At 34.1% G+C, this 25,674-nt stretch overlaps 1 protein-coding gene across 8 annotated transcripts in view; it reads left to right on the top strand.

Moving 5' to 3' along the window:
- The window catches only part of LOC128233539 (parathyroid hormone/parathyroid hormone-related peptide receptor-like), a 96,247-nt gene that overhangs the window by 26,813 nt on the left and 43,760 nt on the right, over nucleotides 1–25,674 (top strand). Inside the window, exon 1 of one of the 8 annotated variants that reach the window (XM_052947314.1) lies at nucleotides 17,772–17,847. The exons of 6 other annotated variants lie outside the window; for them this stretch is intronic. The gene's annotated coding sequence lies outside the window, so the exon portion shown is untranslated. One more of the 8 variants, XM_052947289.1, reaches the window with a different exon arrangement.

The raw sequence follows: 25,674 nt of genomic DNA, 5'->3' as shown, positions 1-25,674 counted from the left end.
ATCACCAACAAAGTGACGTACTGTTATACCCCTAGCATGCTTCCATTGCATCACCAACAAAGTGACGTACTGTTATACCCCTAGCATGCTTCCATTGCATCATCAACATAGTGACGTACTGTTATACCCCTAGCATGCTTCCATTGCATCATCAACATAGTGACGTACTGTTATACCTCTAGCATGCTTCCATTGCATCACCAACAAAGTGACGTACTGTTATACCCCTAGCATGCTTCCATTGCATCACCAACAAAGTGACGTACTGTTATACCCCTAGCATGCTTCCATTGTACCATCAATATAGTGACATACTGTTATACCCCTAGCATGCTTCCATTGCATCATCAACATAGTGACGTACTGTTATACCCCTAGCATGCTTCCATTGCATCATCAACATAGTGACGTACTGTTATACCCCTAGCATGCTTCCATTGCATCATCAACATAGTGACGTACTGTTATACCCCTAGCATGCTTCCATTGCATCATCAACATAGTGACGTACTGTTATACCCCTAGCATGCTTCCATTGCATCATCAACATAGTGACGTACTGTTATACCCCTAGCATGCTTCCATTGTACCATCAACATAGTGACGTACTGTTATACCCCTAGCATGCTTCCATTGCATCATCAACATAGTGACGTACTGTTATACCCCTAGCATGCTTCCATTGCATCATCAACATAGTGACGTACTGTTATACCCCTAGCATGCTTCCATTGCATCATCAATATAGTGACATACTGTTATACCCCTAGCATGCTTCCATTGTACCATCAATACAGTGACGTACTGTTATACCCCTAGCAAGCTTCCATTGCATCATCAACATAGTGACGTACTGTTATACCCCTAGCAAGCTTCCATTGCATCATCAACATAGTGACGTACTGTTATACGCCTAGCATGCTTCCATTGCATCATCAACATAGTGACGTACTGTTATACCCCTAGCAAGCTTCCATTGCATCATCAACATAGTGACGTACTGTTATACCCCTAGCATGCTTCCATTGCATCATCAACATAGTGACGTACTGTTATACCCCTAGCATGCTTCCATTGCATCATCAATATAGTGACGTACTGTTATACCCCTAGCATGTTTCCATTGGATCATCAATATAGTGACGTACTGTTATACCCCTAGAATGCTTCCATTGCATCATCAACATAGTGACGTACTGTTATACCCTTAGCATGCTTCCATTGCATCATCAATATAGTGACGTACTGTTATACCCCTAGCATGCTTCCATTGTATCATCAATATAGTGACGTACTTTTATACCCCTAGCATGCTTCCATTGTATCATCAATATAGTGACGTACTGTTATACCCCTAGCATGCTTCCATTGTATCATCAATATAGTGACGTACTGTTATACCCCTAGCATGCTTCCATTGTATCATCAACATAGTGACGTACTGTTATACCCCTAGCATGCTTCCATTGCATCATCAACATAGTGACGTACTGTTATACCCTTAGCATGCTTCCATTGCATTATCAACATAGTGACGTACTGCTATACCCCTAGCATGCTTCCATTTCATCGTCAACATAGTGACGTACTGCTATACCCTCAGCATGCTTCCATTTCATCGTCAACATAGTGACGTACTGTTATACCCCTAGCATGCTTCCATTGCATCGTCAACATAGTGACGTACTGCTATACCCCTAGCATGCTTCCATTTCATCGTCAACATAGTGACGTACTGTTATACCCCTAGCATGCTTCCATTTCATCGTCAACATAGTGACGTACTGTTATACCCCTAGCATGCTTCCATTGCATCATCAACATAGTGACGTACTATTATACGCCTAGCATACTTCCATTGCATCATCAACATAGTGACGTACTGTTATACCCCTAGCATGCTTCCATTTCATCGTCAACATAGTGACGTACTGCTATACCCTTAGCATGCTTCCATTTCATCGTCAACATAGTGACGTACTGCTATACCCTTAGCATGCTTCCATTTCATCGTCAACATAGTGACGTACTGCTATACCCTTAGCATGCTTCCATTACATCGTCAATATAGTGACGTACTGCTATACCCCTAGCATTCTGATTGTTAACCTTGATTTTGGGAAAAACTCAAATCTCGTCGACTCATGATTGATCTAGTAGAAAAAATAAGATTCAAAAGATTTTAAATATTCAAAACACAACTTTTTCGATAGAGAAAATAAATATATTGTATGAATTGCTTGTGGTGTTAAATATTGAGCATCAATTAATTATTCTTATGATTTCACAATTTCATTCTTGTTATCTTTAAAGATTAGCATAACAGTGTCAGTGATGGAATGGGGTGTCTATTCATTCTAATTTAACCAATTTTATAGAATGAATGTTAGTGTCCAAATACAGGATCGAAGGCAAACACGTTCTAATTCATATTAAATACGTATTAAGTTTGAACGCTTTCATAACCTCAAAATGTGAATTAGTCTCTATGTGGATTGTTAGAATAATCTCAAATTATAATTAGTACATTAATGAAGAATTTGGCATGTGTGTAATTCCATACCAAAAATACTCCTGCAACGATAAATGCCACTCAAGGCGTAACCTTTTATTGAAACTATGTTATTACCTTCTAAAGTTTCTTTTCCTATATAATCGATGGTCTCATTTTACCAACTATATGTTTAAGCCTGTGGACGGTTTTATTATCAATTATGCTTTATTTGTTTGTTAGGAGACAGAATGATTTCAGAATAAATAGGATGATTATAAACTTGATTAAATGTTCAAAACATTTCGTGTTACACCCTACTGCCACTGGAGCTGTTGGCATTGGACTGATTGTCTGGCAAACGATAGAAATTTTGGCAATGGACTTGTTGGCAACTTTGAACGTGTTGTAAATCATGAATAAACCGGTTTATGCTTTCCAACGTTCACGTAATGTTGATGTTAATGTAATATAAATCTCACAAAACGTTAGAAATAAAACAGTTAAAAATGTCCAAATGTTAATTTGAAAAATACAAATATCGTATTAGATGGATACATGTAGATATAATAGGGTTATTAGAACTGCGTTTTGATCAGGTAGGTTGTATTCGACTCGAGTGGATTTTTGCACGAGAGTCGAATACGACATTCCGGATCAAAACGCAGTACTAATAACTCTTTTAATATATATATATTACTGGTTAGATCACTTAAAAGCCACAAGTCACATAAGTGGAATACGGCTGTATTGCACTGGAGTGGAATACGGACTACCATATTTTGCGATATGTATTGCGTGTGGAATCATGATGGGTATATAATACAAGGAAGTACTTGAATGTCGATGTCGTTCCTGTATTTTGTTCCCCAATGTTGAATAAGTGTTTTAAATATAGTCTGGATTTGCAATCGGTGTGTCTTTTTCGCTGTATTTAATTTACATATAAAACAGACAGACCAGTGTATCGTATTTTTCCCCCTAATTTAGCCTTAGGGTATAATTTTTTGTTTGTTCCACAAGCTTGCTTATTCAAGAATTTGAGAAAATAGAGGCTTTTCATTTTTACAAAAGTTGCAAAAGCCATTTACAATACGAACTTAAGAACTCATTCATGACAAAAGCTTCACATACAGAGAGGTTTTTATGTTATTATAAATAGTCTTGGTGGAGAAATATTAAATAGCAAAGACGCAAAATTGAACAAGAACGAAAGAGCCTACGTTACTTTCACCGACAGAATTAAAGGAAATTATATTACCCGGCATTTAAAGCCTCAGTGTCACTTAGGTAAAACTAATTCGAGAAAAAATAAAAGTTAGTATTTAATTATGATAGAATTTCATATAATGTCTGATAAATTCCCGAGGTCCACACGATGCTTTATCAAACAGAAATGTATGGGAAATACAAACGAAATTCCAAACTGGTCCACTGACTAACTATATGCTAATGAGGCAGACTAGTGTGTAAAGCATAGCGTCAATGCTGCTTAGTGAAAAAATCTCAGATAGGTACTCGCTCGTGTTTTTGCAAAATGCACTGTTTGTGTATGCCGAAATAAAGTGTGGCAAATTATCTGGAATGTTGAAACTAAAAGCTGGAACCCTTCAGCAATTGTGGGATTTGCTTAATATCGTCTTTGAAGACCACAATTGTCATGCTTTGTTGATTGGTTAATTGACATTATCACGTGATAAAATCAATGTATGCTCAAGATGTTAAAATACCGACAAAAACTTTCGAAGTCCCATAGAGTAAAATAATGATAAAACAAGTGCTTTCAGATGCATAACCGGTAAAATTATTTAAACCAAAAACTTATTAGTTAAAAAAGCAAATAATTAAGTTATAAAGCAACATTTACTTTAAGGTATTTAAAAGGTCACGTGATATGCAAATTTCATGATGGCGTTGGGTTTATACCCTTAGCATGCTTCCATTGCATCATCAACATAGTGACGTACTGCTATACCCTTAGCATGCTTCCATTTCATCGCCAATATAGTGACTAGATTATACTTAGATTATACCTTCGGTTTTGTTTCATTTTGTAATTGCAGCTAACTGGTTGTTACCAATTGTGAACGGAAAATGTTAGGTTTAAATACATCTTCAGAGTTAGCCTGGCATTGTATACAGGTCTGGTTAGATCAATGCATCAAAGCAAAACCTTTCCTGTCATAGTGTACACATTTATATCTAATGCCTGATAACAATGCCATATGGACGATCCATATAAACAGAAACAGTTAAAAAGTAAACGTTTTTTTGTCATAGAGATTGCCGTTGTCTCTAATATCCGAAGAGCACTTTGTTTACAAAGGACTTGACGACCTTCAAAGTCGTCAAAAGCTTAAGAAATAATGGAACTTAAGTTGGTGTTCTGTTTTAGACAATCTTTCAAAGCACTCAATGACCCGTTGTCAGAAACTTTTATTCAAGAATTTGTTTCTTTTCTTGTGTTTCCGATGTTGTAGAAAGACAGTATTACAAAAGCAGCTGACATGATATACTAGAGGATTCGCTTTGGTTCTTTTTTAAATAGGGCGATTTGCTTTTCGAACAATTTAAGGGCATGCTGTAAGGAAGTAAACTATCTCTATATATGTGTAACTGTCCCTAGATAAAACTAGTGGATAAAATGTATCTGTTGAAATATATACATGGTAGCATGTAAACGTACGATTTGCACACGTTCTCATCAATGTGTGATTAGATTCGCCTCGAAGGAAGAATCGGTTCGTTAATATGGACAAGGCGTCGAATTACTTACGGCTTTGCAATGGCTTCCATGTGTATGTTCTATTGGACAAACTAAGTACTGAAATGAGATTTGCAATGAATTGAGGATAATTAATGTACCTTACTTACTGCACATTTGTGAAATTAATGGAAACTCGTTCATCTTGTAGGGATTATATATCAGTTTTATATCTTCACGCCATTCGTATCATTAAACTGGCAGTGTCATTAGCAAATGAATGTCCTTGTACCCAAGAATACACTCACTAAACTGCTAACACATTACTCAGGGTTTGATTTATATCGGATAAAGTGGTTCAAATTGATTTCATTATATTTCAAAGTTTTATACCAACTTAACAAGCAAAAACGATCTATCACAGAAAATTAAACAAACATCAACGGATGAATAAGGTACCTCCAAAAACCGAAAACCACAAACAAAATATTGTAAGTCCCTTTTACGATGAACTGTTGTGTTAGTTAGTATCAGGGCTGCGATAACCTGCAGGCAGCGTCTCCGCTTTGTAATTGCGAAGCTCGTGTGGCCCTAACGTTACTTACCCCTGCTGAACGACTCGCTACAACTCCCGAAAAGCGTGCTGCCTTATGCATATATGTGTACAAAAATATACATTTTAATATGACAGCACATAAACGAAATAAACACTTTTTAAGGACATAAAGATTTTATTAGTAGAAAACATAAATTGTTTAACATTACAATTTTATATTCTGAAAATAACAAATACGGGTCCTCTGGAATCTAATTGTTGAACGTAAGTAATGAGTTTCAAGAAATAATCCTTTAAGACGTACGAGTGTAAATTAAATCATGTCTCTTACAACATTTTAGGCGTTTGTGTTTAAAACACAAAACTATTACAAGGTTAGTGTAAAAATTGAATATTTCAAAATTCCTTTGAACTTTACAAAACGAGCAAGTGCTAAACAATTGTTATATATTCGCCGATGATTTTCATTACCAAAACATACAACCCTGCAGATAAATTCATAATCATTCTCAACGAAGCGGCTGAAGTTTTTTTAGAGACAAATATCTATTTGATATCTTTGTATAACTACAAATTTGTTAAACGTCTGAAATGAGATACATTTGTAATTGGAAATTCAATATCTTAAACTCAATGCAAGCTTTATTGCACACAGCATCATATTGTTAAAGAGTTCTTATAAAACTATAAGTTATAAAAATGAGCTGGCACAACAAGCATTTATCATGGTTCGTTCCCTATCTTTAAAGAGTACTTTGATCGAACTTTGCCTTTATTTTGGTCCGTTTTGTAGACAGTTGTGTTCTCTTTTTACAGCTGTCTTTGAGGTGCTTACTGTTGGATTTATGTTGACGTCAACGCGAAATGTTGTACAAATACTGCTTTGTTGTATCACGTCACAAAGTTGAGTGTTCTTGCTGCTGAAGCCTAAAAATTATAAAAGAAACGGTAAATATTTACTCTTATTATTGCTAACATTGTCCATTGAATACAGCACAGACGCATTTGCGTAGAAACGACATTCCTTACATATCGCGGCCTGAAAAGGTTTATAAAAACACGTAAGTATGTCACAATGAGTTTGTTTCAAATGTATTTAATCATGGGAACAGTCAAATACAAGCGGCAAAGCAAATACATATTTCAGAAAACACATTGAAACTGTCATTATCTTAAGAGCACGTACTTGGGGTTTACATAAGATAAACTAAATGATTTTTAGTAAGTGAGTGAGTGAGTGAGTGAGTGAGTGAGTGAGTGAGTGAGTGAGTGAGTGAGTGAGTGAGTTGTTTGGTTTAACTAGTATTTATTTTGATAATATATTACAAGTAGACACATACTCACAAAGCAATCATGATAGTCAATATTAGGTATGAGATATAAAAAATAAGATCTACTGGCAATTTAAGTACACATTTACAGAATTGAGAAGTAAGCATAAATGCTTTTTCTAAGTCTCTATTCTGTATATCATTAGAAAAATTGACACGTGGTGTGAAATACCAGAGTTGACATGATGTCATATTTGATTCATAATTCACAATTCACAATAGTTCAAACAAGAAGAATTAACAGCCATTGATAGTTGTTACAGTGGAGGGCGTAATCTAGACGCAAAAGAAGAACTAAATATACATGTATTTCTTTATGCATAAAATAAATAAAAGTAATAAATAAAACATTGTGTAGTGCAGAAGATAAAACAGGATTGAATAGAACGGACAGAGAGATAGAAGGGAAGGAGAAGTTACTTAGCCGAGTCAGAGATGGTGTTAGCGATAAAAGCTTGTACTTGGTGGAAAACATGCTTGTTGATATTTGTGGTGTAAGATTTGACTCCGAACAATATAAGCTGTATAGTAATGGTGTTAAGTGTAAGATATTTTCAAACGATACCTTTCTTTGGTTGGTATATAAAGGACATGTAAAAGTAAATAGTGGTGTCTTCTGTTGCTCTACATGTACACAGGGGATTTTCTACGATATTCTTAATTCTTAAAAAAGAGATGTTCATTAAGATTGCTGCAATGCATTCGAAGGCGAGCATGGTGATGATAGTGAGCATTATGTTGTTGACCCTAGACCCTTGGTCATAATGAGCAGGAACTTCACGCGCATGCTTGTTTAACGCCAAGCGAAATGATTCCAGTCATGTAGATTCTCTTGTGGAGGACGGAAGCGCATTTCGCAAAGAGATTGTTGATGGTAAAAAACGATCGCGAGAATGGTTGCGATTTGCAATAGAAGTTTCGTAACTGCGATGGGTTTCTGAGCCTATATGACGTAGTTTCTGAGACTATATGACGTAGTTTCTGAGACTATATGACGTAGTTTCTGAGACTGATGGAGGTATTAGACTAGAAAAATAGGATACGTCATAATTATGATTATGCATTTTGTAGAAGAGACACAGTTTATGTTTTTACGTCTCGGATTGAATTTTTTAAGGCATGATTCAGCATATAAATTTTATAATTATGCGAGCCGAGTCGGTCCAGTTATTATACGACCTGCTTCTAATTGAATACGTTCCAGTTATTATGCGACCTGCTTCTAATTGAATACGTTCCAGTTATTATACGACCTGCTTCCGTCCTGCTTCTGATTGAATACGTTCCAGTTATTATATGTCCTGCTTCTGATTGAATACGTTCCAGTTATTATATGTCCTGCTTCTGATTGAATACGTTCCAGTTATTATATGTCCCGCTTCTGATTGAATACGTTCCAGTTATTATATGTCCTGCTTCTGATTGAATACGTTCCAGTTATTATACGACCTGCTTCTGATTGAATACGTTCCAGTTATTATACGTCCTGCTTCTGATTGAATACGTTCCAGTTATTATATGTCCTGCTTCTAATTGAATACGTTCCAGTTATTATACGACCTGCTTCTGATTGAATACGTTCCAGTTATTATACGACCTGCTTCTGATTGAATACGTTCCAGTTATTATACGACCTGCTTCTGATTGAATACGTTCCAGTTATTATACGACCTGCTTCTGATTGAATACGTTCCAGTTATTATACGTCCTGCTTCTAATTGAATACGTTCCAGTTATTATACGTCCTGCTTCTGATTGAATACGTTCCAGTTACTATATGTCCTGCTTCTGATTGAATACGTTCCAGTTATTATATGTCCTGCTTCTGATTGAATACGTTCCAGTTATTATATGTCCTGCTTCTAATTGAATACGTTCCAGTTATTATACGTCCTGCTTCTGATTGAATACGTTCCAGTTATTATATGTCCTGCTTCTGATTGAATACGTTCCAGGCCCTCTTGATCTGTGATGGTTATGTTATCCCGAGCCAGAATCAGCATACTCAAACATTAGACTTATAAAGGTTTTGTACATATTTCAAGAGACTGACATCGGTCTACAATGAACTTAAATTTCCGTAGTGCATTAATGCGTTTCCCATGCCTTCTCATTATTAAAGAAAATGTGCATTCGGAACTCCTCGGCAATTTTTCTCGAAAACAAACTCGGATGTATGCCGGTATATCCGTAAAAGTTAAGTTTGTAAATATTTAAATTATACTATTAATTAAATGTAGTGTTTTAGCTTGTATTCATTGTTCTTAGTTTAATTTCAATGCCAGTGAAGTGTATTATTGCAAACATTATTAAGATTCCCAAGAGTTAAGTCATTAAGTTTAACTGCTTAATTAAATTACTACGCTATCAACTTGCAGCGAACTTAACATACCGATTTCTGAGTATGTAAACCGTCCATATACATCCGAGGTTGTTTTCGATAAAAATAGCCGAGGAACTCCGAATGAAAAGTGTGTTCGTGCCAAGTACTAGACGATGGTAGAGTGACACCTAAATGTTTGTGGTTTTCTACGTCTTGTATGATTGCGTTATTCATATGAACTTGTGGGTGCTTTGGGTTGTTGTGTCTACGTGAGATAAGAAGATATCCTGTCCTTAAAGGGTTGAAGGTAACTATACACTGGTTGGCATATAGGTTGACTTTTTTCAAGATCAGAATTCAATATATTGGCAGTCTCAATAGGATTATCAGCTACAGTGTATAGTGTCGTATCGTCTGCAAAAAATCTTATCTTTGATCGTATTTCATCGACGATATCGTTTATATATGTGGGGAATAGCAATGGACCTAAAAGTGAATTGTTTATTACCGTCACGGACCTATGTCCATGTTACCGTCACGGATCTATGTCCATGTTACCGTCACGGACCTATGTCCATGTTACCGTCACGGATCTATGTCCATGTTACCGTCACGGATCTATGTCCATGTTACCGTCACGGACCTATGTCCATGTTACCGTCACGGATCTATGTCCATGTTACCGTCACGGACCTATGTCCATGTTACCGTCACGGACCTATGTCCATGTTACCGTCACGGACCTATGTCCATGTTACCGTCACGGACCTATGTCCATGTTACCGTCACGGACCTATGTCCATGTTACCGTCACGGACCTATGTCCATGTTACCGTCACGGACCTATGTCCATGTAAACGTCACGGAACTATGTCCATGTTACCGTCACGGACCTATGTCCATGTTACCGTCACGGAACTATGTCCATGTTACCGTCACGGACCTATGTCCATGTTACCGTCACGGACCTATGTCCATGTTACCGTCACGGACCTATGTCCATGTTACCGTCACGGACCTATGTCCATGTTACCGTCACGGACCTATGTCCATGTTACAGTCACGGACCTATGTCCATGTTACCGTCACGGACCTATGTCCATGTTACCGTGACGGACCTATGTCCATGTTACCGTCACGGACCTATGTCCATGTTACCGTGACTGATCTATGTCCATGTTACCGTCACGGACCTATGTCCATGTTACCGTGACTGATCTATGTCCATGTTACCGTCACGGACCTATGTCCATGTTACCGTCACGGACCTATGTCCATGTTACCGTGACTGATGAGGTGTCGTATAAATCAGTAAATGGATTAAAAAAAGACAAAAGAAGAATACCCTGCTGAATGGTCCTTTATGACACCGTTATGCAACGTTAGCTATAAAAGTACATTTATGATCACAATCATTATACTTAATTCAGTTGATACGTCAATATGGCATTGTCATAGAATAAGCATTTCAGATACAACATGCTGTTAAATGCTGTGTTATTTATTTCAATTTTAAACATGTCTATATATCCCTCCGAATAGCAAACACTTTTACTATATTTTGCAGTTTTCCTAGTACACCCATTTAAGAGGGAATTTGAATTGTTCATGAGTTGATTTTGTACTGAATATATTTTCACCTAATTAGTTGTCGAACATATCTCGTCATTATAAATATATGATCTGACATTTCTTGTTATATTAAGAAGTCAATTTAGTATAAAATTGGCATTACATAGGTTAAGTATTGAGAGCATGACCATGGCCCAGATATATGCATATATACTTCATACTTTAAGAATCAATTTAAGATTATTTAACATTAGTTTAACATGTACTCGAACAGAAATATTAAAAAATATTTTTGTTTAAAACACAATTGCTCTTGTATGCACCGTCTACTTATATAACAGGGGTACCATGGTATTTGCTAAGGATTCAATAAAGACTGCTCCTGCTACATTTGTTCACCTTCATACAAATCGTATGAAAACATAACGACTAAAATAAACGAAGAAATGATGAAATAAAAAACAAGATTCCTATAATAAATGAACAAGAAGGGTTAAACATTCAATATTAACAAATAAGACAACTCGACTTCTCCATCAGCGTTAATCACGTGTAATCAATGTTAGCGCAAATAACTTGGAGCAAGCAGTCATTACTTCTTCAAACATTATCCTAAAACCGACACTATGGACACGGTTTTCTATCAAAATGGTAATTGTCCCATAATTAACCGTGCATTAGCCTCTCGCCACATAGAGAGGGCGTTCATTATTTTCATTACTGTCAGCTGACCATTGATTAACTCCAGCTGAGAGTATTTATGATTAATTGGGATAAAACTAGCAGTGATTTGTTCTTCCGGTTGCTGTTTGTCTTAAAGGCGATACGATATTTACTATAGGTTAGATTTTTACTACAAAGCGTAACCAGCATAATCAGAATCAAGAAAATAAAATAAAATTTGCACAACATCATTGGAGTACGTGTTTTGTTTCTTTTATAATATGTATATATACATATAGATATTTATATTTAGCAAAACGTACTGTCTTATTGAAATTCTTAAAAAGAATGTTCAATGAAAAAAAACCCTGAAAATTATGAATGTTGAACAATTTTAAAGATTAAATGACGTATCTTCATGTTTTGAATTAATTATATAGAGGCTAATTGTTTGTTTCAGTGTAAGATCGTAATATATTTTTCACCGAGACAGAAGCAAAACATATATTTCACGAGTGGCGTAGCCACGAGTGAAATATACACTTGGTGTTCACGAGGTGAAATAAATTGTTATCTGTTTGATTTGGAACTCAGAGCGGGTTAAAATTTCATCACAGTTAAATATTTGTGTTTAGTGAATTTTTTATTTCACCGATAAATCTCTACAAACCACAGGAAAACATACAGTAATAGAATGTAAGTTCATACCTATATTGGCTATAATACCTTTGTAACGGTTAAACCCTGAATTTTCCTGTGAGAAGAAGAATGATTAAATATGTGATTCTTGATGTAGTAGTCCAACCGTTGAACAAAACAAATGTTTATTAAGACTAATACATTGTCTAAACACATGATATATAAATATAAAGTGCGAAAATAAGCATGCATTTTGCATCAACAACGCATAGATTATAGTCTTGTTGTATTATAAGTTAAAAATATATGCATGTTTATAATTCAATAATGCTGCAGTATGGGAAACAGTGTGGCTATGAGTATGGACATTATTGAGAATCAGTAAGATTAATATTTGACGAATAAACAGTGAGGACTCGCTTATGTTTTGGCACCAAAACATTTTCCCGGTAATGCAAATAGAAACACTTCTTTATGATTATTTTACTTTTTACCAAAATTGCAGATTTTTTTTCGACGATTTAAGTATAAAAAACAGCCTGGTTGTAGTGGAAAGTGAATGATTTTCCACACTGTATTTTCGGTAATAAAATATGCATATTAAAAACCACGAACGAGTCCCTTTATGAGCGTAAAAACGAAATCCAACATAACAGGATCTAATCCCGAATGCCCACTCTATATTTAAGATTGCAAATTGGGGCAAAATTTCAAAATGATTGATCTTTCTTAGGAGAAACGCGGCATAACGTTTTTATTGTTTTAATCAATTGGGTTTTAATTGAATTTTAAAGAAAAGTATGACTGTCATATCCGTGAAACGCTAGATGTAGCATTTTTCCAAACTGAAGTGGTGTATGTTTGAATTGAATGTAAAAGGAAAATAATTGGTAGTGTATTACCATTAACAATTGCACAGCCTTATCAGCTCACATGCTTACCATAATTTAATAGTTGGTGGTATTTAAAAACAGAGGGGCGTATATAATAAAACACAAACAATGGAACTCGGCTTCAATATCAGTTTGGTCACAACATCCCACAACAATCATTACGTGCAATATCATTTCAAGAATATCAACAAGTTTAATTTCTTAGTGGATGTGCAGACATCCGCAGTCTATGAAAATTGAAACGATACTTCCTTGTTAATATTTTCAAAGAGTCGTTATACAGGAATGGATTTTTAAAAATCGTATTCATATCAAGACAGAACACCTTACATATAAATTTCGTATCGTATCTGCCTATACCACGAGTGCGAAACAGTGGCTCCAGCTCTTTTAGGAGCGGCATATAAAAAAGAGCCAATGACACTTCCAAGCTAGAGCAAAAGAACGGACATCATCATAAAACGTAAGTATGACTCGTTACTTTATCTAATATCACAATTATGTGGGCTTATTTGAGAAATCGGGGAATGCAGTGCCATATAAATATGTTTAACCTTTACACGTATTTCGGTTACTTTTTAAACATGTTGTTTATGGAGTTATAAGAACTATTCTCCCGTCAAAAACATGCATGTTTACAAACGAAAATAGAACATTTTCACCAATTTTCAGCTGAATTTAACTCACGAAGTTTACATTTATGATAAAACCAGTAGTAACGAGTGTTTTTATTTTGTCGGGAATAAAAATAGCTCGGAAGTGTCATTGGCTATGTTTTATATACAGCTCATAAAAGAGCTGGAGCAACTGTTTCGCCACTGTATCGCACTCTACTGACTGTTCACATTGGACTGTCCGAAAAACGATAGACGGTTTGGCAATGTTCTGATAGACAACCTTGGGAGTGATGTCTATTAGAAACTTAATTGTTTCGATTTTGTTTTGTTGAAAATCATTAATTTGGATCTGTACATGTAAAATGTTTTCCTTAAAACTTATCTATGAATGAGAAAAAACTTAAGACATACCATCTGGTTTACCCTCAGTTTACAGAAAAGATTACGTTTCTTTATGTTAACTAGAAATGGTAACGATATCTACACGACAATGGTAACGGTATATACACGACAATTATTCAATGGTTTATGTCGTTTCTCTTCCTTGTTCTACAATATTAGATAAACGTTTATTAAACATTGCTTATTTTGGCTTTAAGTGCTGCCAATCTTGTGCCATACAATTAAATTTATATTGTATTTTGCCAGTGGGTATGTCTACGTAATTTAGTTTGAATTAGATTCGACAGACTAGCATATCATAGTTCTATATTCCAATTTCAGCCTAGATAAATTGTCGTGTTTCTCGATATAGCACAACTCAATATCCCTATTCCATACGCTACAGAAAATAGAGGTTTCGATTTAAATGCAACAACTGTTTTCCCAAACGTCATTTACAATATGACCGAAAGAAATCAACACATATTATTTGAATGCTGATACAAAATCAAAAACAAAACACAAACCAGAAACATGGAACAACAGCACAAAACTCAACAAGCATCACAGTACATATATACTATAAAAACACTAAGACTGTATGATAATATTTGATTTATCAAACGGGAAAAGTTTAATTATTTCCTTAAGATAGCCGTCTTTGTTAGACTCAAACACACTTAGTTCGTAGTTAAATTACAAACGTATTGTACGTCGTCGAGACTTCATAGTAATGATAAGTACCTTTGTGTTAAGTGTCTAGACTCTTTGTTCAATGACTGCCAAGAGCAGCTGCCATTAACAGTTGTCAGTCAATTTTCGCGGTTATTGGAATATACAGTTGTGTCTCCAAAGATGTAGAATTGATTGAATTTAAGAAAAACATGCAAAATCAGCCTATAACATTAAAATAAAGCCCTAGTTTGACACTTTCATGCGTATATTAGAAAATCCTCTATATATTACAAAAATAATATAATTAAAAACCGAAAGTGTGTACAGTTATATAACCGGACTGGTATATGCTTATTTTTCTTATTGCCCACGTTCGTCAAAGGATACCAAACCAGGAATTGCAATCCTTTACACAGTGTTAACTAAAAATAAGAGAATGCTCCATGAAATGAAAATTTAAATCCTTAGAGTGTTCAAATGTCCTGTAAATCGTAAGAACATATTAAAACAATGAAACCAAAATGTTCTTGGATTGCTAATATATTTCTTAAAAAATAAGAATTTGGGATTAAGCTTTCATAAGTTGTTTACCAGTACTATCCTATATTTTGATACTGTATAATATTAAATGACCTTGTATACTATGTTTCTTAAAATAAGAAAAGAAAAATAAGATACGATTGATTTTCACAATTTGTATAATTGATTTTTGATTTTTAAAGCTTCCCCAAACTGGGTATCAACCCTTTTTGCATAATATATAGACCAAGTTCAACCAACATCTTAAACACACATTTCATTCTAGAGTTACGGGCTTGAATTCAACTAAATACGCCGCTCGAAGCAGTTGACCAGAAGCGGAATTCAACGGAATGTTTATTATTCTCTCGTTCATGAGTATTAGATTAGGTCCAAGGGTACCATCGGGAATATAAGAATGAGTTCGTTAATGTGGACAGAGCGTTACATTACCAAATTTGTGTTGTATTGTGCTGCATTTGTGGGCTCTACTGGACTAAAAATGTCTGGCAGTAAGAATTGATAAGAGTTTATGCCCTTTACTGACCGTAGATTTGTAGAGAGGGGGGTGTTCGCCTACATCAGATTTATGCATTGAACATGTTTTACAATACCTATTTACGTGTGTTAAGCGTTTCAAAAACAATGCAGGGAAATTACCTAATGCGGAATTATCTATTAGACAAATGCCTTAATTAGTTGTTTATTTACTTATGTCATCGGTACTGGTTGCAAAATCATTGAAACACGTATTAACAACCTTTGTTTGAAGGTTTTCAAAGTCACTCGATGGAACAAAAGGAACCGGTCACAAAATGAAAAGTTTCCTAATTCACGGACTTCCAAATGCAAGTTCGTATATAACTTGGAATTAACATCATAAATGAGTGTTGTTTATCTGAAATGCATAAGGGAAATGAATAGGAAATTGATAATTGACGTGACATTATGAATATATTCTTGCACTACACCAACGTTGATAACGCTCGTTGGAATGTTCCTCTAAAATGCGCAGACTTCGAAGAAATAAATATCATTCAAAGAAGGTCAATGTCAAATAAACAAAAAAGAAATCAAATTAAATTAAAACATATTAAATTGCATTTTTGGCTAAACATCTGTATCTCGTTAAGTTCTCTGAATACCATTCTATAATCTCCTATAGAAAACAACAAAATCAATAATTGTCAATGGTATTATTTTGGAAGTCTCAGTGAAGCACTTGGGAAACCGATTAACAGGTACTTGTACTTGCAACATGAGCAAAGTATGTTTAGGTAATCACATGCTTGACAAAAACTTACAGACGTGGTCGACTGTCCGAAAAAACTGAGATAAAACCCTCCTTCTGGGGAAACTCAGAAACATCTGCCCGTTTGTCATCCAGATTTACAGGATTTGTCTCGTACCACTAGATGTCGGGCCTCATCACCCATAACCTCCTTAACAAAGATGTATAGAAAATATATCATTTGCATGAATTATGTATACGTACTTTATCAAGTCGTACAAATGTATATTACATCGCTATGTTCTTTGAAGAAAAATGAAAACAAATTGATCATTCATATGATGAAATTTCATGGTAATAGAAAACTTTCCCAATAAACATATCCTTGTAAAATTTAACAACCAATTAAATCGATGTAACCGTATAGGTTTACCAAAGCTGAATGCCTTTACATTCATATGCGCACGAATCACTCGTGCTTATAAATCGCCACCTGGACGTTAAATTTCATTATAAACGAAAGAAAAAAAGTCCGTCTAATTCGTTTTACACAAACGTAGCAATTTATATTTATCAAGAGCTTAATTTTGTGAATCTAACAGGTATTCGTCCTTGTAGTTTACATCTGCCTCTCAACGTTTGCTTAGGCATGGTAAATGTTAGCAAAACAGTTTCATCGTGTTATTATTGATATAACATAAACAAATCAAAATCACCCTAATGGATTATGGTTATGATATTGCAAAACACAACTACGAAATACTAAGTGCATAAGAAGAAAATATTTAATTATTCGGCATAATTGCAGTGTTAGCGACAACTTAATTCAATGACTAAGATACAAAAGTATTTAAAAGGGTCTCTTTGTGGTTTTAAATAGATGTCTATTAGAATAAACTTAACATAAATTGTACTTTAATGAAATATTGTAATTTCACACCGAAAATATCCGTTCATCGATACATGCTACTAGATGCGTTATTGAAAACTATTGATATTTTTCCAAATTAATTCATGATATCGTTTTCTCAAGACGACTGTCTCAGTTTGGAGATGGTTTTATATTTAAGTATTGTGATGATTATAATAAACTCATGAAAACTGTTTCAGTATGCGGATAGTTTTATATTCAAGTATTGTGATGATGATAATAAACTTGATTTAAACTGAAAAAGCAATTACCAACTGAAACTGCGGTGTTCGACATTGGACTGTTTGGCTGACAAACGATAGACGCTTTGGCAATAGATTGGTAGAAAGTTTTGCAATTCTTGTAGATAGTTCATAATCTGTTTCGTATCATTCAAAGTTATGTAATGTAAAGTGGACTCTAACATGTTAGATGTGTTTTTAAAAAAGTGAAACTTATTACTTCCCTTCTGGATAAATCTCCTCTTCAACCAGGCAAGTTCAAAATTTATCCTTGTTGATAAGAATTAAATAATTTTCATAAATTTTACCGTATCAGATGGCATCGGATAGAACCTCATATTAGTAGTTCTTATATTTATCTTGTTTGATAAGTCATAGTTTTTTTAAGGTTAGGATGTGTTTGTCATTAAATTATAAAGGCCGTTATATCAAAGTACCCCACCCAACAACAGAACAAAAAACAAAAACAAAATAAATACTCCTAGAGCATAACCGTTCCTTTTTCTGTCTAGCACAAACTTGCTTTTTCAAGATATGGGGGAATACAATTATACATACATTATTTATTATAAAAACACTTATTGCAAAGGTCATTAAAAGTATGAACTTAAGAGATCTCGCTTATGAAAGAAGCTCCATATGGAGGAGGTCTAATTTGCAGACTCATTTTGTCTTCAGCAAATGTAAAATAAAAATAGTATTCCACACATGAGCACTTATAGTAGCAGGAAATGTTTCGCATAAACATTAACATGTTACTGCCGACACATCTTTGGCACTTTAATTTACTCGTTATCGGAATAACCAGATAGAATAATTGGTCCAATTATACAGAAAGGGTGCACATGCTACTTATTGCGGAAAAAATAACAAACAGCAGTTTTTTCTTTGGAGTGGCGGTCATGCCTTATTTATTGTCACAGACAAAACCAAATTCTGTTCACTCGGTACAAATAAAATCGTCAAAATGTGAAAGTGGGTTCAAAAAACGAAACCCAATTATTGAAAAAACAATAGTACAATAAAAACTACAGTGACAAGCCCAGATGTCGACAATATAAAACCTGGTAAGAGAAACAAGGCAAGGATCCAAACTACAATGAACTAGAGACAAAAACGTATGAACACCACATCCAGAAATACAAAAACCTTAAGCAGACCACACACGATTGAAAACATGATGGGATTACCGCCTTAGAGCGGTCAGTGAAACACACGCTCACTAGAACATAGAGCGGTCAGTGAAACACACGTTCACTAGAACATAGAGCGGTCAGTGAAACACACGCTCACTAGAACATAGAGCGGTCAGTGAAACACACGCTCACTAGAACATAGAGCGGTCAGTGAAACACACGTTCACTAGAACATAGAGCGGTCAGTGAAACACACGTTCACTAGAACATAGAGCGGTCAGTGAAACACACGTTCACTAGAACATAGAGCGGTCAGTGAAACACACGCTCACTAGAACATAGAGCGGTCAGTGAAACACACGTTCACTAGAACACGCGACTACTTATGCAAACACATTGTTGATTGATTAGCCTGGAAAGAACATGCTCATTACTGATGAAAAATGTTTCCATTTGAATGAAATCAGAAAAGAAAAAAATGTAGCAAAGGATGTATTGCTAAATATTTCATCCAAAATCTAATTGACAAGTGAAATAATGAAGCGTTTCATTTTTTGACCTAACCCATCCCCATCTTTATTGATAAATTTATCTTTTTTAAAGTCTGCTGAATAATAGACACAACAAAATAATCAAAACATCCAGTTTTAAATTTTCAATTTGAATTAGTCAAATGGTAATAGAAAAAAATATATCATGTTATCTTTGATTATTGAATATAACCTAGTCTAGATTAAGATGCCATTTTATGTCATTTTTAGCTTTTGAAATAATGGAATGTAAGTTGGTGTTCCGTGTCCAATCAATCTATCGAATCACTTCATGAACCGTTCACAAACACCTTTAGCCAGATTATTGGTATTTCTATTCTAGTGTGTTTGATATTATTAAAAGGTTTCAATTAACACCAGCACTACGAAAGCAGCTGATATTATAAAGTACGTGTTTCGTTTTGGTCCCTTCTTAGATATGTGTGATTTGATCCCTCGAGCATTTAATGGAAATGAAACTAGGAAGGGAAATATATCCAAGTGATAGTTCATTAGCATGTGTTTGGTAATGTTTAAATGCTCCTAGATAAAACTTGAATTAAATATATATTGTTGAAATATATACTTGGCAACGTCGCAACGAACTTGTTTGCAAATGTTCCCATTAATGTGTGAATAGACTCTCACCGAGGGTACAAGAGTTTCGTTAATATGACAAAACGTCATATTACTTACAGCTTTGCATTGGCATTTGGACTAACTAGGTCTTGAAGTGGAATTTGCAATGAATTGTAGGTGATTAATGTACTTTACTTACTGTAAAGTTGTAAAAATAGAGGAAGCACGCCCACCTTGCGTACTTATTTCTTGACGCCGTTTGTGTTCTTCATCTGGAAGTGCCATTAACAAATGAATATCTAGGTATTAACGTAAACACCAACCACATGTTCTTAAACATATTGTGTGTGCTATTTATTTCGAACAGGCCCACGAGGGTTTAAAATGTATTGTATTTCAAAGAATGAAGATAACTTTTACCTCATAATAAGTGGTTATTCAGGAGGGCAATTTTACATGCTGAAAATGGTAACAACAACTTTATCACCTAATTGAGAGATGAATGTGATGCAGCGATGACTTATAATTATTTTATCATTTGAAGCGTTATATAAGACCCCAGTTAACGGTGATGCAAAGAAGGTTGCATTACCTTCGGGTTTTACTTCATCCAAAGGTTTTTAACATCTGTAACAAAAACAACTTATTTTGAAAATTAGATACTGTGAAATGTTACCAGCAAAAACACAATATGCAAGGAATTTCAAATACTGGTTGTTGTATGATGTGTCCACGTTAAAAAGTAAAAGTAATATTTACATAGTTATTTTGACTATTTACCCTAATTAAGTATGTCCCATGAATACAAACGAGTCGTATTTACTTAGAAACGCCATTCTTACATAATGTTGTCTGGATTGTTATATAATATCACGTACGTATTTGCCTATGACAGGGGTACATATATGTAAATCATAATTACATCATTAAAACAATTGATTTACGCGACAAAGCAAACGCATATCGGCGAAACTACAAGGCATCTGTAGACGAAAACAGTCATTTATAATCAATAAAGAAAATTTTGTTTTTGTTTATTAAGATAAGTCTACTTGCTTCGCAGGAAATGGTTGCAAACCGTTGACGGATTTGGCATTGGTATAATTTACAAATCATAGAATATCTTATCACTTTAAGAAACAAATATCCTTTCTCCTTTTAAAAATAGGATGGAATTTATTAAATTATGTTTATTTGTTAAGGACTCTCTTTAAGAAAATTCGAATGTTTGTATTATCGGTACAAATTGAAACAGAACACGTTTACCTTCTCATTGATATAGATGGTTTCACACACGATGAACCGTTATATACAGCAATGTCTGTGTGTGTTGTTTAATTTGTTTTGTGTGTATCTAATTTATTTTATTCATTTTTTATTGTCCGCCTGCCTGTCTGCCTGCCTGCCTGCATGCTCGTCCGTCCATCCGTCCGTCTGTTTGTCCGTCAGGCATACTACATTTATACATAAAATACTGTTTAACGGGATCATATGGGATATGATATTTTATTTAATGATACTTAATGTAAAACCATGACATACCAAATCAATGTAACTATTAGTATCAATCAATCCTAGTATTATCATCATGTTCAATACTCAGTGAGTGAGCTAATTCCTTGACAACTATCAGACAATCTTAATTAAGTGAGCAAATAACGCTAGGGGCCACTCTCTCTATATAAGTGCATGAATCTGATACTACTGGGAATGATAAATATTATTGGTAACTTTTAATTGGTTTGTCATATCTATGCAGTCTCCATGACATGTGTGGTACGAACGCGATACTTTATGCATTATCGTAGAATCTTTAATTAATACAACGCATGAATTAACTCAATCAACAACAATCAATCATAACATCATGACCTTTATGAGCTAACATACAACTCATCATATTTCTTTTATTAAAGATTCAACTTTCTTACCTTTTCTACATATAGGATATGCATATTTAACGGCATTCAGAACATGATTGAATTAATACATATTGTTTCATAACTAATCACCGATATTTCAATGCTCTTTCATAATGAACTTGTCAGTAACCTAGTGGTCGTGTCCTGGGCAGTTTATATTTATGATTTAAAATGTAGACATAGGTTTTAGCTTGATGTTAAAATTGAACACGCTAAAAGACTAATAAATAACCAAACTTTGCCGTGGCATTGCTGAATTGTCCCAATCCGGACAAAATGCGAATAGTCAATAATTGGTTCCTATAAGAAATACACTATAGGGGTTAAATATTGACAGATGAGACAACTTGACTCCATCAGCGCTAAGCATCTGTTTTCGATGTTAGTGCAAGAGCTTGAAGCCAGCAATCATTATTTCTTAAATCAACAACATTAAAACGATCATATAAGAAAGGTAATTGTCCCATAATTAACCCTACGTTAGCCTCTCGCTTCAGAGGGAGTTTTACGTGCGGACTGCTCAATTCTGTCAGCTGACCATTGATTAATTCCAGCTGGGAGAAGTTATACATATCGGTGAAAAAAGTAACAGTAGTTTCTCCTGGTTGCTATTTGTTTTAAAAGCAAAACGACTCTATAGTTACTTCAACTACAAAATTGACTCCGTATAATTAGATTCCAGAACAGAAACAAAAAGAAACGGAAAAAACGTTAACATAACTGGAATAAAAGTCAAACGTTTATTTTAATGTCTTCAAACAAAGTGATAACTCTGAAAGTTTAATAAAAAGAAGTTTAACAAGTTTAATAGTTTAAATAAGGTAATGCCATATAAATAAATTCAATATTATTATATATGTTTATACTGATATTACAACAAGGAACACCCCTAAAGGATAATCTTAGCCTTGCAATAGTTCCCAACTCATCAATGATCTATGAATACAACAAATATATGTCTCAGCCTGAGGATTTGTGATCAAATTGTGAGAACATGAAATCATTCATGTGTCAATAACATTTCATTTTCTTAATTTAATATTCCAGCCTTAGACGGAACAGCGAATTGTAATGAAACTTCGTGGTTTGTTATGCACTAGGCCTGTTGGAATTGAACTGTTTGTCTGGCAAGCGATATACGTTTTGTAAATGTATTGGTTGACAACTTTGCAAGTAACGAATGTTTCACTTTTTAAAAAAGATGATGTTATGTGGATCTGTGCATGTAAGATGTGTTTCCCGAAACTGATCTTTGAATGAGTAAGAAATAACTAAGCATTACGACTATAGCTACGAGTGTAGGATGATATCCCCCCCGGATGATTGCCCCCCCCCCCCAGACATTAGCCCCTAGGACCATATCTCCCCGGATGATAGCCCTCCCAGACAATAGTTCCCCCCCCAGACAATAGCCCCCCCCCTGCATATATATATAAATGACTTTACATATAAAACACCTTCAAAAGAAATAAAACATATAATGTCATTATCGCATTAAGGATTATCACCCTATTAAATAATTAAAGGTCAATGCAAATGATAATTAAAGGTGAGAACTTACTGATCAAAGATTATTAAATAAGTGTTTGTTTTTTTTGTTTTTTTTATGGACACTTTCGTTTATTCAGAACAATAGGTACAATAGGTACAACAGTATATACAATCATGAAAAGTTAAGTCCATACGTGCTCTATTGTATCTTTTTTAAAACACTGTACAAATATCCATGATTATAAACTAAGGAAAAAAAAAGATAAAAAAGAAAACAAGACATGCAAGTACATCACATATTCTCATTTGTATGCTTAAATATTTAACTTAAATTCAAGTATAAATAATTTCAATGAAAATGTAGTTTAAAGTAGAAAACGTTCTACAACTGTCCAATTACTTCTTTCCTTAACTGATAAGTTTGTATTATTATAAATATCCAAAGCCAGTCTAATGCTATTATTAAATCCATGTACTGTTGGAACTATTTTTTTTCTTTTACAAAGGAATATGAATTTTTTAAATTCTAGGAACAATAAATCACAACTATAATTATTTTTTCCAGACCCTAGCAAAACAAACATACTATTTATGACAATATTTGGATCAATGGAATTCATTTTTCGTAAAATATGCTGTAGCAAAGGCTGTATTTTATTACAATCCCAAAAAAGATGGAGCAGAGTTTCTTCACTGCTTTCACAAAAAGAGCATAGGTTATCGTCAACTTGTTTCATTTTATATAGCAACGACTTTGTTGGAAGTATTCTGTGAACTATTCTTGTTTGTAACCATTGAGTATATGAATCTCTTGTGCAATAAAATACATAGCTATATGCAACTTTCCATTTAATATTGATATTTTCATATAATTACACCCACTTTTGTTGGCTAGTTGGTTTTTCAGTGTTTTTAATAAACGTGTTGTAAAGAAATGTATTGAGGTCCTGTTTTACCAATATAGGATATAAAAAACAATTTATACATGGATTTTTGCAAAGAGCAAAGTCAGTGTCTCTTAACATAATGTTCTTTTTCTTCATATATGAATCTATTGCAGATGTAAGTCCATTATAATGTAAAAAGTTCAATTTTTTGCCAACAATAAATTCTAAAGCACTTAGATCATACATTCTACCATTTAGATCGAATAAGTCTTTTACGTAGTGTAACCCCTTAATAAATAATGCATGCATAAATACATAGTTTCCATTTTTAAAGTTATGGTTATAGAATAAAGGCATATGCAAAAATTGTTTTACCGTGTCTGTACATATTTTATCTATATATAACATATATGCTTTTACAACATCTATCCAAAATACATTTGACAATTTTTGGCAAATATTTTCACAATACATTTTACCAAATTTAAACATCTTATCAACATCAAATAAACTCTCCATCACTTTAAAACATTTACTTTCATTATGTACTATATAATTTTTAAGCCATTTTACTTTTAAACTATACATATAACTCGCTACATCTATCATTTTAATACCACCTTCTGTAAAATCTTTCACAAATACGGTACTTTTTATCTTAGGTTTTCCACCCCATACAAACTCAGAGAATAAATCATTGAGTTGTTTCATAAAAGCATTTGGTGGATTAGGTAAGCTGATAAATAAGTGTGTAAACAGTGGTAATAAAATTGTCTTTACGACAGTTAGTCTCCCTATAGGTGTTAACTTTCTTCTTTTCCAATATTCAATGCTATTCTTCACTTTCAACAGTTTCTCATCAAAATTAAGGTTACACATTTTGTTAAGATCTACATCAAACTGTACACCCAGTAGTTTAAATCTAGTATCACCCCATGACAACTTAAATTTTGTTTTAATAGATCTGGCAGAATATTTTTGTGTTCCAATCCAAACCAACTTTGTCTTATCAAAATTTTCTTTTAGACCTGAAAATTGTGAAAATCTATACAACTCCTCTATGACAGTTTTCACCGTTTTCTCTGTACCATCTAATAACAAAGTTGTATCGTCCGCAAATAAAGAAATCTTGTATTCCTCTCCATCAATACATATACCTTTTATGTCTTCACAATGTCTTATCTTTATAGAAAGGATTTCTGCACATAAAATAAATAAATATGGAGATATTGGATCTCCCTGTCGACAACCTCTACCTATCTTAAAAAAATCTGACAAGTATCCATTTAACTGAACAGCAACTTCAGTATTATATAGAAACATTTTAATCCAGCTTTTAAAAGTATCACCAAACTTAAAAAATGCTAAAGTTTTCTCAATGA

Source organism: Mya arenaria, chromosome 1 (genome assembly GCF_026914265.1).
Source record: "Mya arenaria isolate MELC-2E11 chromosome 1, ASM2691426v1".
Classification (NCBI taxonomy): Eukaryota; Metazoa; Mollusca; class Bivalvia; order Myida; family Myidae; genus Mya; species Mya arenaria.
The sequence above is the reverse complement of the archived record's forward strand: the minus strand, read 5'-3'. Positions and strand labels throughout refer to the sequence as shown.